The sequence below is a fragment of the Emydura macquarii genome, unplaced genomic scaffold, assembly GCF_026122565.2.
Source record: "Emydura macquarii macquarii isolate MOO-44397 ecotype Brisbane River unplaced genomic scaffold, CSIRO-AGI_Emac_v2 contig_839, whole genome shotgun sequence".
Taxonomy (NCBI): domain Eukaryota; kingdom Metazoa; phylum Chordata; order Testudines; family Chelidae; genus Emydura; species Emydura macquarii.
The window spans coordinates 690,795-704,217 of record NW_027130976.1 but is presented as its reverse complement, the minus strand read 5'-3'; the positions used below and the strand labels follow the sequence as shown (position 1 = coordinate 704,217).

Below are 13,423 nucleotides of genomic sequence, written 5' to 3'. Positions count from 1 at the left end.
GATTTTACCTGAAAAATCCATTATTCTCACAGACCTGTTTTTGTAGCTATGCCAGACTATTAAAGAAATATGTATTTTGGAAGTTAGAGTTTGATATATTTTCCATATTTACATTTTTGGGGGAACTCAATATTATTTTCCAGAGATTCTGGACTAAGACAGGCTTTGGAGAAATAGATATTCTTGGCCATCCAAGATTTTTTACTTAACACCCCCGCCCCCATTCTACAGTTTTAAATTGTTTTGAAACAAACATTTTCTTGTAAGATCCTTCTACAGACTGGTCTCAAGTCTCTACAGATGTTTATCATGCTTTGCCCTTATAGGCCAGGTCCTCATCTGGTGTAAATTAGTGTAGTTCCTTTGAAGTGAATGGAGTTATACCAATTTATCCCATCTAAGGATCTGGCCAAATCTTTGTGATTCTTCAGAAATGAAAGATGCACATAAATATATTACTTAGTTAACTTAATATTGTATTATATGATTTTAAATACCTCTTTAATGTGAACTGTAGTCTTTTTTGAATGCACACTAATCACTAATTACAGCTATATTTATTCTGTTGCAGTCCGTTACGCAATAGATACGAAGGTAAACAAAATCCAAAAGTACAGAGTGCTAGGTGGCACCTTTCCCAGGTTCATAACTCAATTTCCAAATTGCCAGCTGCAGTGAATACATGCTGCATGAATTGTAGAACAACTTGTATGTTTTTTAAACTGAAATATTTTTCAGTTAAACCAATGCATAAAAAGTATCTGCGTTAAAATACATTATAATTATTTATTCATTTGTATTTCCATTTAAACAGTTGGAAAATATCCAAATTAACTGCTTTGAAAAGTGTTCCAAATTTTTCCCCTAGGCTGTGACCTTGTGGCCAAGTTAAAACTGAAAGGAAATTCAAAAGAGGAGTTTATAACCAAAATCTCAATTGGCTGTAAACTCTTTGCTTTAGAGAACTGACTTACTTTTTGCAAACTAGGGTTACCAGGCAATTTGAGGTCTTTGGGCAGAGTTTCAAACATGGGTTGTTCACTAGGATGCCCAAATTCAGTGTTACCAACTCTCAATGTTATTGCAAGTTTTGTGTTATTTGATGATTTTATTAAAGCCCTGGCTCCTGGAGTCATGTGATTATGTCAAAATCTCAGCTTTTGTTAAAAACAGAAAAGGAAGTTAGTAGACCATACAGTGGTGGATAAAAGCTTGAAAATGTGTACAATAAAATCTCAGAAACCCAAAGGCAAATAAAAGGGATGCAAAATTTTCTTTATTTTTATGTCAAGCTTGTGAATTTTTGGGGGGGACGTAACATGATTTTTGAACACTTGAGATTGGTAGTACCGCCAATCCCACATCACATTGGTACCTGTGTGCATAAAATGGACATTTAAACACCAATGTGGCCATTTCTGCATCCTCTTGACCATGTCTGACATCTGGGCTTCTCAAAAGCAAAACAGCAATAGTGCTTGTGGTGATCTGTACTGCATATAAGTAATTTTTTCTTCCCCTACCACCACCAACCTTGTTTCTCCTTATACTCTGAGGACTACAAAATTTCATCACACTTTTCAGTGTGAGAAGCAATGCTGCACTCAGAGATGTGATGAAGTGCCTGTGCCACACTATTGATCTAACCCTCTGCATTAGCACAATGTTTTCAGTCTCTGCAAGAAGGGGAAATGCTTAGAGGCAGTGAGAAGGGTGGATGTTCTGACTGTCCCTGCTAAGAGTCATCCATCTACCACCCCACAAGAAAGATTGGGGAGGTCTTCCTATGGTCTTTGCCTGTCATTGTATTCAATGCTGACACAGGCCTTCATTTACGGTTTTTAGCTTGTTTAAAATTTTCCAGGAATTTATCAGTGTTTATTAAAAATGTTTTAAAAAATGGGTGAAAAATTGGTGCAAAAAATTAACTTCACAGTTTTCTGTGAAAATGGGGGGAGGGGCGGGGGTTAATATTCGGGGACAGGAAGACAGAAAAAAAGCAACAGAGAAAAGAAAGACTATTGAAAGTAAAAGCACTTTAATGCTGCAGTTTATTTAATGAACTGTATATTAACAGTACACACGCGCACACACGCGTGCGTCTTCCAGTACATAGCCTTACTTTAGTCTTACACATAGTCTTGTGCATTTACTATGGACATAAACACATTTACCTAATGCAGTGTATTGGATTTTCTTAACATAAGTATTTTCATGTACTTGAGTGGCCCAAAATTCAGGTGAAAATAGGTAAAAACCGAACAATAGCTATTGTAAAACCTGGGAATTTTATGGTAAAAGTTAAATAAATAAATAAACAAAAAATGAAGTTCTTTAAATATAGAGAATAAAATTAGGGAAAGAGCTCGAAGGGGGTCATTAAGCATGTAGCAAAGTAAAGGAATCAGAAGTCTCCAGCTACCTGCCCTCTCCTGGAATAGAAACTGGGTTAATGAAATAGTCATGTAAATTTGTTACATTTGCTATTTCTTTAAACAGGGAAAAATGTGTGGGTAGGATTCCAAGTCTCGGGGACTGGGTTCCCCATTTTATTCTCTTTTCACTCATTCTTGTACATAAAACTATGGTGAACTAACTAGCACTTGCCGTCTGCCTACCTGAGTCCTTCCTCTCTTTCTCTCTGTGCAGACATTTATTGCCTTCATCCTAATATTGCCAAACTCTTGGATTTTTTCACTACCTCAATCCACACAGCTTCATGAACTGTACATGTCTGTACAGCAGCAGCAGCAGGGGTATTGCTGTACAAAAGGAAGCACCAAGAGCCAAGATTATGTCTTCAGAATTTTACGGGCTCATGCAGTGCGTATATATCTTCTGTAAATAACCTCAGTTTTCACATGGATTATTTAGAATTTCTGATGAAACTGCAGAAATGTCAATGCAGAGTGTGAGCAACCAATCAGAGAGCAGCTTTCTGACCTTTGCCCTTCTCTTCTTCAGCACGACTGCTATTATCTTCAAGGGGAAAAAAAAACCCTCCTTGTCTCTTGTTATACCTTTTTTATGATCTAGGATTCTGTTAATAATGACTCCATGTTACATAAAACAGCTACATTAATGTCACCAAGTCCCAAAAGTACTGAATCAACCTGACTCCTTCAGAAAGGAAGAAAGTAACAGATATACGGAAGGCAAAGCCTTAATAAAGGCTCGATACTAAAGAAGAGAAGGACTCCACCAGACTGCTTTTTCCTTCCTATTTGAGAAAGGATATTTAAAGGGCCATGTGGCTAAAGAAGATCAGAGTCTTCACAAGATAACTGTGTCTGACTGAATGCACCATCAAAGTGAACAAATCAAATGTGTGATTTTAGCTGCTGCTGTAAAAAGCTGCTCACCCTATTACACTTGCATGATCCAGTCCTAGTTGCTAATGGGGAAAGGAGAGGGGGAAGCTGGGTGGCTCAGTAAGCAGGCAATCACCTTTCATCTCTGTAATGTAAGTGCTGCATCAGACCAACATCTTCAGTGAAATGAATTGTTTGGTCTCAGTTTAGTGAAAAAAGTAACTCAACTTTCAGCCTTGTGTTTCTTGCCACAACTGTTTCCTCCAGTTGGGAGGTAAAGCAAATTCCAATACATTGTTAGCACTACACCAATTGATGATGATAATTTCTTTGCATTAGAGGAATGAAGAACTTTAAGTGCTAGTCTGTTAATATCCATGAGCACTAGATCTCTTAACAGCCAACTCAGGCTAGCCTGATCAAGGACATTTGCTATAGAATGCCATACTAAGGCCTGACATGAGCAAAAAGAAAAACTAACTGCTCATACTCCCACCCATTCACATTGCATATCTGGATGTGAATTTGAGATTTAATTCATAAGAGTTGTGAAATGTGTTTGGTGAAATGAAGGTGAATTAACACATTTGTAAGAGGTCAGACATAAAGTCTAAACACAGAGAAAAAGCTGCATGTCAGGTTTGCTAACTTCCTGCTGAACAGGGCATCTTTTCTTCCCCAGATATGAACATGGCAGCCATTCTTCTTTCTACCTTCATGATTCTTGGAATTGGCAAAGTCAAAGGGCCAAACTGATATGCAGGTGCAACATCCCTTATCCAATCACACCCACTCACAAAAGGACTGAATCTGGTGCAGTGAGAGCAGGAGAAGAAAAAGCACATGTGTATATTGTGAAAAAAGAAGTAATCTAAAATAGGAAGGGGTCTCACAGTACCCTGATCTTGTATTTCTGAATAATTGCATTTCATTGATCACGGAGTGTGAACTGAAAATTTGCTGAAAATAGAATTGGCCCCCTAGCTGGGGGTTTATTAGCTTCTCATTGGTTGACAGATTATATTCCAGTTCTCCAGGATACCAGTTTGAGATCATATAAATCCTGTATTCTGGCAGCAGCCAAAAACTACTAATTTTTACATTAGCAGCATCTGAACATGAAGCTGGTTGGAAAAGCATCTGCTATCTCCTGATTAGGCACTCAGAAATATGGCTGACATATGCTCATCTCACCTCTCCCTTCTCTCTGAAACAATCACAGAAAGGGTTCAAAACCTTTGGCAAACAGGTATGTCAGTCCTGGTGACTTTAATAGCTTACTTGCTGGGATTCAGGGTTATTCATGCCAATATAAGGAGTTGTTGCTTATTTTCCAAAGTAAATCTGCATTTACTACATCATATTGTACTGAATTTGTCAGTGCTCTGTCAATATATACAGATACTGTCCTTGGAGACCATGCTGAGAAATCAGCTTTGTGAGGAAAACTTTCAGGATGTGGTGATTGGTAGAGTGCTCTCTTTTTTTTGGTCATTGTAACAGTGTCAGCTGTGGAGCTCAATAGCCTCTCACCTTCCACTCTGTGTTAGCATGGAGTGTGTTTGGAAATCGAGCATCTACCCATTAATCCAAATGGATCGGGACACAATGGTGCTGTTTAATGAGCAATTCAACATGTTACTTATCTGACAGACAGCTGTGTGGCTTTGAAAAAAAACGTCCATTGCCATTTGTAAAGATAGAAGGGAAAAGGAATCTATTATTAATGGCAAAAAGAGAGGTGAAATCAGGGCAGTGAAATAACATTAGCCATGATTAGTATGAACATGTATAAAGCACAGAAAAAAAGGTAGAGTAATTCCAAGTGTATGAAGCCAGGGAATTTAGGTTCTATCCTTCACCTGCCCTGTAGCACCTGGATACTGCAGCCCATACGGTAGCTAATAATACTCATTAAGCAAAGGAAGGAATAACAGGGCGATAGATTATGCAGGAAATGTCATCATTTCCAGGAAGTATTCTGTAATTTGTGGTTTACTGTCACCTTTGCTTTGATTCCTGTATTTGTAGGAGTTTAATTCTGTCTTTTTTAATAAGACAATATCCAACTAAAAGTTGGGGGGAGGAGTTAGTAACAGAATGATGAGTGAAATGTCATTGATAACATACTTGGGGATGGAAATCCCTTCAAATCTGACAGCCTTCTCAAGCCCCTAGAGTGACTCCCGTAACTCACAGCTTCCTCAAAAGTATCCACAGACCTATCCATTGTTTATATATTATTAGGGACTCATACATCTACAGAATTTCATTTAAAAAACAAACAAACAAACCCCACATGTAAAGAAATATAACAAGGCACAATAATTTTCATACCCCCTGCTTTCTTGGCCAAGCAGAAATTGTATATGATAAGTTTAGCTCAGAATGAACTGTGATAGTTTTATTATGAACATTGCAGAAAAGTTCAAGGAGAAAGACCTCTCAGACTCTGCACCATAATGATGCTGATATATAAACACTACATTGAAAATTAGCTTTCATAAGAATTATGTTATTCAACCTCCATGCTACGCAGTGAACAATATATCTCTGATTTGCATGATATATGCCTGATATTATTATATATTCACAGTATGCAGATAGATGGCCAGAATTTAAATGCCCTAAGTTGAAAGTTTTGGGCAATTCTATCTAAATAAGAATTTAGTCAGGAGACCAAACACCACACAATTTATTATATTCCATGATTTAAAAAAAAAAAAAACTAGCAAATATGAATACCTAAAACAGTTGTAATATAAACCAAAAAGCCAAGAAATTCTAACGTAAGGCTGCCACAGCCTAAACTCCCATCAAATAATGTTTTTCACTGCAAAGGTAGACAAACTACTAGTATAAAGAGTTTGTGTGTTTGCAAGTGTGTCGACACATACGCGTGTGTCACACACCCACCCACCCACCCAAAGATGCATATCCATCTCTGGGGCAGAAAATGAAAGCTGATGTGCACAACAGTTTACACACATATAACATGACAAGACCCATGTCCTGAGGAGCTGATAACTTAAAGACGACAAATAAGACACAAAGAATGAGATTTTTGGGTGGGAGAGAAGATGAAGGGCAAAAGGTTCGAAGCTTGTTTCTGGGGAGCCTTATTTAGGGCCTGTTTACACAGCAACTTTTAAAGCACAGAGGAATTATGTTCTAACACTACAGACCCCCTACAACCAAGTCTGTGGAAAGATTTTGTAACAGGTTTGAAGAACATTTTAGTCCTGTCTGCACGGGCAAGTCCAAACAGTAATAACACAGTCAGAGGAACACGATTGCTCTGACAGGGATCTTCACAAGAAGTAGAGCAATTAATTAATAATTTTTCAGTGTCTTAAGTTTGCCTTGTTGTTTCTTTAGGTTGTATTTTTAAATTATATGGATAGAGCATTTGGCTTCACTTGGAATCCTCTGGTTTTGTTGAGTTGTGCCACAATTTTAATGTTATTTAAAAAGTGTAATACAATCATCATTTACTTTGATTGGTTTGGTACAGTTTAGGTCAGCCCATTAAATGTCTATTAGTGGAGCAGAAATCTGGCTTAACAAATGGAAGAGGCAGACAAGTAACACTCATTCTTCTGACAAAGATCCTTTTAAGAGCTACAGCAAATCTTGCTGACTTCTCAATTACATTAAAAAGCCTGTTGAGCTGAAGGCAAGGTAGTGTGATCTATTGGACCAAGCATATGTTTGGGAGCCAAGAGTTCTGAGTTCTAATCCTGCTGTTATTATCAACTCTCTTCTTTGCCTCAGATGAACCATTTCATATCTCCATGTCTCAGTTTCCTGATCTGTAAAATGGAGATACTATACTGACCTCACAGGTCATATGGGATTAATTTGTGAATACCTGTATGCATTTTATAAGTGGTAGGTATTGTATTATGAACACAGTTGGGAGTGAGATAGGATTTGGGCTGTAGTTTTATTAATTTTAATATTTAGACCACTATTTAGACTCAAAGTGTGCTTGGTGCTTTCCCAAACACAAAGGAAGATACAATCCCTTCTTTGAGAGCAAATAGCTTACAAAGAGAAAGAAGAGAAGAGGGGAAAGAGAAACAACATAGAAAGGAATCAGGGTGGCAGAGGTCACATATTATTGTTCTAATTAAATTATACTAGATTTTCCCCTCCATCCTCTCACCACAAGCCAAACTACTTATCTTTCCCCACCCCAGTTCCCAGCTTCATTCCAGCGTCCTTATGCCTCTCCTTCCCAGCATCCAACTCTCTCCCTCCACATAAAGGAGCAGTTCACTCATGAGATAAATAAACGAAATAGACAAGCAGAGGACAGTAATCTTCCTCTTAGTAACAACATGCATAGGACAAAAGACCTTACAGTCTGGGCATCTGACGGCTCCAGCTCAAACACAATTCACTAACCTCCCGAGAGAACAACAAAAGTCGCTGGTGCTCTCCTGGCAGGACCCCTTGAAGCCAGGGAGCTTTTGTGATGCACAGTGGCAAATAGAAAAGTGGACATTATACAAAAAAAAAAAAAAAACCCAACCAAACAAACAATCAATATTTGATTCCTTATTAAGAAACGGACTGGTAATCAGGCTCTCTCACAGCCCCCCCCCCCCAGCACAAGAGACAGCATCTGGCTCACTCTCACAGACATATAGTCTTCCTGCTTACAAATGCAAACACCATATCACCTTCCACCCCACAAATATTCACAACTTCACAGACACACAGTATCAAACACTCTCTTCTTGTCCCAGATGATGCTGACATGTCTTCAAGTGGACCCTCAAATCTCTGAGCAAGATAAATAAAAATGCTCTTTTATTAATGATAGGAGAGAGAGACAAAAGTGCCATGCTGGTTTAATTCCTTCAAGAGTTTTACTGGGGGTAAGAGTCTGGGGATAAGAGTCTTCCTTTCTCTCTCTCTCTTTTTCTTTCTTTTTAAATCCTTTCTATTGGCTTGCCCAGTAACCTTATGGAAACTTCTCTCAAGTACAGCCTATTGAGTTCAGCACTCAAATTGCTCCCAGAGCCTACTGGATATTCCCTCAAATGTCTTAACAAGCATCGAACACAACTGAGGTTTAGAGAGACACAGAAATCAATACTGCGGCTTCCACCAGTCACGCTGAGGGATTAGTCATCCCAAGGAAAAGCACAGACAGTTGAATAAGAGAATCATGACTCCGAATAACCTAAGAGGTTTATGAAGCTAGGAAGCAGCCTATGGCCATGATAACCTCCAGTTGGCCTGGAAAAAAGGAGACTGAGAAAACATTCACTTAGCTTCCTCCCCTTTGGTATCAATTAGGGCAAGTGCTAGACCTCAAGGGGTCAAGAACAGCTCTCAGGAGGCACTGTGAAGTGTAATGGGCAGAGTGACCATTTGGATTCTATGCTGGCACGATGAAGAGTATGAGAGCATCAGTGTCCTCCCGGCTTCTAACATGTTCTATGGCTTCATGCCACAGGTTTAAATTATGTGACATATTCCAGCAGATACCTGAAAAGGGACAATTTCTACAACCACCAGCCAGATACACAGGGAAAAACTGAATCATTGGACTCATAACTGTATTTGTAACAATGTGGGAAGAGAGATGGCTGCTAGGCTCTTGCCATTAAGATGGGGCCTCCTTGGATTAAATAGAACCCAAAAATCTGCAGTGAAGAAAGTGAGACACTAGAATCTGAATTACTGCTGCCAAGTACCTTTTCTTCTGAAATAATGCAGATCATTTCATCTTCAGAACATGCTGCAAAAACCATATATTTACTGCCTGGTTAACATCATTTAATTTTTGTTGTTGGGGTAGTGGGTTTATTTGTTGCTGATCATTATTCTTTGTCAGGGCTGTTTTATGGATAAGGAATCTTCTTTGTATTTAAATTGCAATGAGTAAATGAAATAATAAACAAGAGGGGAAAGGCGGTGTTCAGAATCCTTGCCAGGTGCAATGGGGCAACTGTCATATATGTAGAAAGAAAAACAGGTGTGCATCTTTTCCCCCAATGACCATTAAAGTTTTTAATATCTCTCAAGGTTAAAATCCAGCACAAGAAGCTAGGAATACCGTGAAGTCAGAATGTCCTCCTGAACAACCATGTTCCTAAGCCCATCCCCAACCCTCTACACAACAACAAAGTCACACAGTTTGCTTCCCTGCCCAGGAAACACTGATTGTCAATGGAACTTGCAATTAAATTCTGTGAATGCAAATGAATCCCGCAGAGTCCAACACTCACCCATAGTGAGGGAAAAGCACATAGATGACATTGCAGAAAACACTGAGATGGCAGACTCAAATTAAACAATATATAGAATGCTCCCAGCTAGCCTTTGCTTTAAGTGGCCACAAGCCTCCAGGAGTGACTGTTCTATTTTTTAGACTTCTTTTTAATGCAAATTTACAAAAAGTGAAAGGATGATAGACGTGGTGATTGAATTTCTGAGTTTACCCACAGAATAGATACAGAATGGCAGGACTGTGCAAGCAGCCCACATACATCATCCCCTGCTAATGTGCCCATCTCTGACCTGCACCCCTAGATCGTTTCAGTATTCATGCCTATTCAGTATTGTCCTCTCTCTCAACACATCCAGTCAGTTAAAGCCAGCTGTGGTGGTGGTTTTTATGATGTGAACACCTCTGGCACTCTATGCTCTAGGAGCCACTCTCAGAGCCTCCCTCCAAATTTCATTTCACATAGGTTATTGAACATCATTACATGGTAAACTTGTATTCACTGCCAGCATACATGAGATTCAAGTCAGTGGCCTGCAGGAGAGAAGCCCTGTATCCCATTGCTCAGTCACCTATGACCTTCAAGAGATGAGTTCTGAGCTTCATCTCAGACCTTCTCAATTCCTTTAGCCCTAGTTTAGGAAAATCCAACAGTTTTCTATTTTCTGCCTAATCCTCCTCCGTGGAGATACAGAACACTAGCTTGTACACGAGGTGAAAACCATGCCAGAATCACAGCTGACCCATCAGTACAACTGACACCATAAGGAAACTGTTCAGCCTTGGCTCAGATGATATTAGCTTTCTACAACGGAGGCTATGTTGAACTGTTACACCAGTTAACTGTGCTGTGGATCCAAGTGAACCTGCCACTTACCCTGACCCAGTGTTGCAGAATCTGTCCTGAAGCCCTGGCTCGTGGGCTGTCAGCCCAGTCATCTTGTGGGCGCCACATTTATAAGCCTGGTTAGCCCTGATGCTTGGTGTAATAGCACAACTTTAATCTCGCTGATGATAACCCTTTTAAATACCTGCTCAAGCCTGCAAGGTACAAGTAAAAGTCTCTTCTCTTTCCTATTTTAGACAATAGTGAGGTCAAATTGGTCAGATTAGGTCATAGCATATTATTCTATGCTGAAATGAGAGAGAGAGAAACAGAGAGAGAGAGAGAGTGTGTGCACACGCTCCTGCATGGTTTTTTCCCTCCAGCCTGGTGAGTATAGCTTTCCACCACAAGATCATCAATCTGTCCCTATCCCCATCCCCCACTGGTATTTTCCCCTACATTAACCTCAAATATGAGCACATGCGCTAGCCCCCAGTGTTTCTGCTCCCAGAACTCTCCCTGTCCCCTCCCTCCAGCACTCCTTATCTAAGGCAGCATGTCACTGCAATTTTATGGTCAACATTACAGGCTAAAGTCCTCCTTTGAACCAATCAAACTGCACTGAATACGTCAGAGAGAAGCCACGCTTTCAGCAAGAAGCTTTCTTCCTGCATGGTGCTGCCTGACCCCCTCCACAAGCAGCCATCATAAATCTGCCTTACCTGATGGGAGATGGGCTTTTTAGGATCTCTCAGGGTGCTTTGAGGTAGCACTTCTATGAACTCTGTGCCACAATAAATAATGCTACCTGCAATATGTCTTTGGGAACGTGTCAGCAGCTGCTGTCCTGCCATGAATTTTTATTCTTTTGCCGTCTGGAAGATAGATTCCAGATACAGCATTTCCCCGCACTTAGTGTCAGATCTTTTTACCCCTTTGCCCCGGCAGAATGACAGGGACCACAAATAAAATAAAATAATAAAAAAGCAGCAGAGAAAAAATGGCCCGAGAGTAGAGGGAAAGCACTGAACTCACCTCTCTCTGCAGCTGAGCCGCTTCAGAGATGACAGCAGTGACTGCATGACAGGAACAAAGTTGGATGGGAAGAAGGTATTTTTTGTACATACAGAATGAAGATTTTCTCAAGGGGCTTCTACAGAAAAGGATCTGAAGAGAAACCTGCCAGAGAAAGAGTAATACACACACTACAGGGAAAACACAGAAGAGGGGTTCAAATGTCTTCATCACAACTTCCTGAACTGTTGTGCCAGTGAGGTGGAAAGCATAAGGATGTCTTGGTGAGATCAGAGCCTACGCCAACAGACAGAGAACATAACACAGAAACATTAGTCTCATTGGTCTAAAAACTGAAGATTAGTAAAGAACTGAAATGAGTAGGAAGGGGATGAAGTGAAATATATTAAATCAATTTACAATGTGAGATCTACTCTCCAGCAGAAATTAACTGGCCTGAGATTTTTGTAATCCACTCAAACTAACTCATATCTCCTTAATTTATAGTAGTCAGAACATGTGGTAAATAGGGATATTATCGGTGGGATTAGAGAACAAGTTCTCAGTGCCTTTTACTTTTTTTACAGGTAGGTAAAATATTACCAGCTGTAGCAGTATACCCAATTTGGAATATGAGAAATATCTTCTCAAACAGCAATAACTTACCTATCCATAGAAATTGCATCCACTGTGGTCTATCTCTGTACAAGATTTAAAATGGCAATCGCAGCTAAATAGAACATCATAATGCACCTGGAATTTCTCATCCCGTCTATTCCTTTTTTCCAGCTCAGTGACTTATATAAAGATAAAATACTGCCCAGTCTGCTTTCCCCACACTGAATGTTACCTGAATGGTTATTTGAGAGTAGCATCTCACCTTATTTCAAATGATTATTTTATTTTCTTCTTTTGCCCTTTTGAAAGTACCAGGATTGGCATCCCCAACATCTCAGCTGCGTTATGATTCAGACTTTAATATCAGAATTCACACCTCCAGCCTTGAAATGTAGTAGGATCTGCACATCAGTGTTCTAGCATGAGGATTCACAAGGTAGCTTTCAAGTGCATTTGTAACATATCAATGACCCATTGCCATGTGTGTTCCCTTAGCCGCCCCCCAGTGCAGTATAATCAGCTCACCAACACACCTGTTCCCTAATTCACATTATCAAGCACTAATGTTGTGGTTAGACTATGATTATATGACAACTGTTACTAAGCCACGTTGCCTGACCCTCTCTCTGCTTTTTAGAATTGCACTTTCAACAGTTCAACTGAGACGTCACTAAATGCACATTGCTGAACAGCAGAGGGTCTGGAACCCGCCGCCCCAAACCTATCTCACCCCAAAGACTTCAGGAGCTGCTTTTGCCACACAGCAGAGTTAAAGTGTAGATGATTTACAAGGTCATTGACAAATGCAAGTATTGATCGGGTATTAAAGTGTCTTGTGATTAATACAGCCTTCGAAGTAATTAGTGCAGAAAATCTCATATCTCAACACGTTTAAATAATGTATCTGAGAACACACAGACCCCCTGTCAATCATGCTGACTGAGGCCAAATATTATATCACCTGATAACTAATTTGGAAATTGGGTTTCCTGCCTGCTGCATATCTTCTAAAAACAGGAGCTCTCTCCTAATTGCCTGGAGTCACCTATATCTAGAGTCTTGCAATTCACTGGTGTGTGAAAACTCAGTGGTGGGGAAAGAGACTGCAAGTTTGACAATGGCAGTGAACCCCAGAAGGAAAACTAGAGGCGCTGGAGAGAGTTGGCAGAGGGGTCCTTAGACATTACATGCAAACAACTAGTACTGAGTTGAAATGGCTTGAATGATGGTGCCTGCTGTGTTCTATTCCCATATCTGATCAAGCCATGCAATCCCCCACGCTTACCTCAATAGGAGCCTCATCTTTCCATGCAATGTTCTAGATTTGTTAAAACTGCTCATCTTGGAAACAATATTTTCTTAATTATAAAGAAAGGCACAAGCTAAGCTGGAAGCAATTTCTCCAAAGTC

The 13,423-nt window shown here is 39.8% G+C and overlaps 1 long non-coding RNA gene across 1 annotated transcript in view; it reads right to left on the bottom strand.

The window, feature by feature from the left end:
- The window catches only part of LOC137149818 (uncharacterized), a 100,479-nt gene extending 88,092 nt beyond the window's left edge, over positions 1-12,387 (bottom strand). The window contains exon 1 of the long non-coding RNA XR_010918846.1: positions 12,276-12,387. This is a non-coding gene — a long non-coding RNA (uncharacterized lncRNA). The remainder of the gene's footprint in view (positions 1-12,275) is intronic.
- Positions 12,388-13,423: the final 1,036 nt, after the last annotated feature.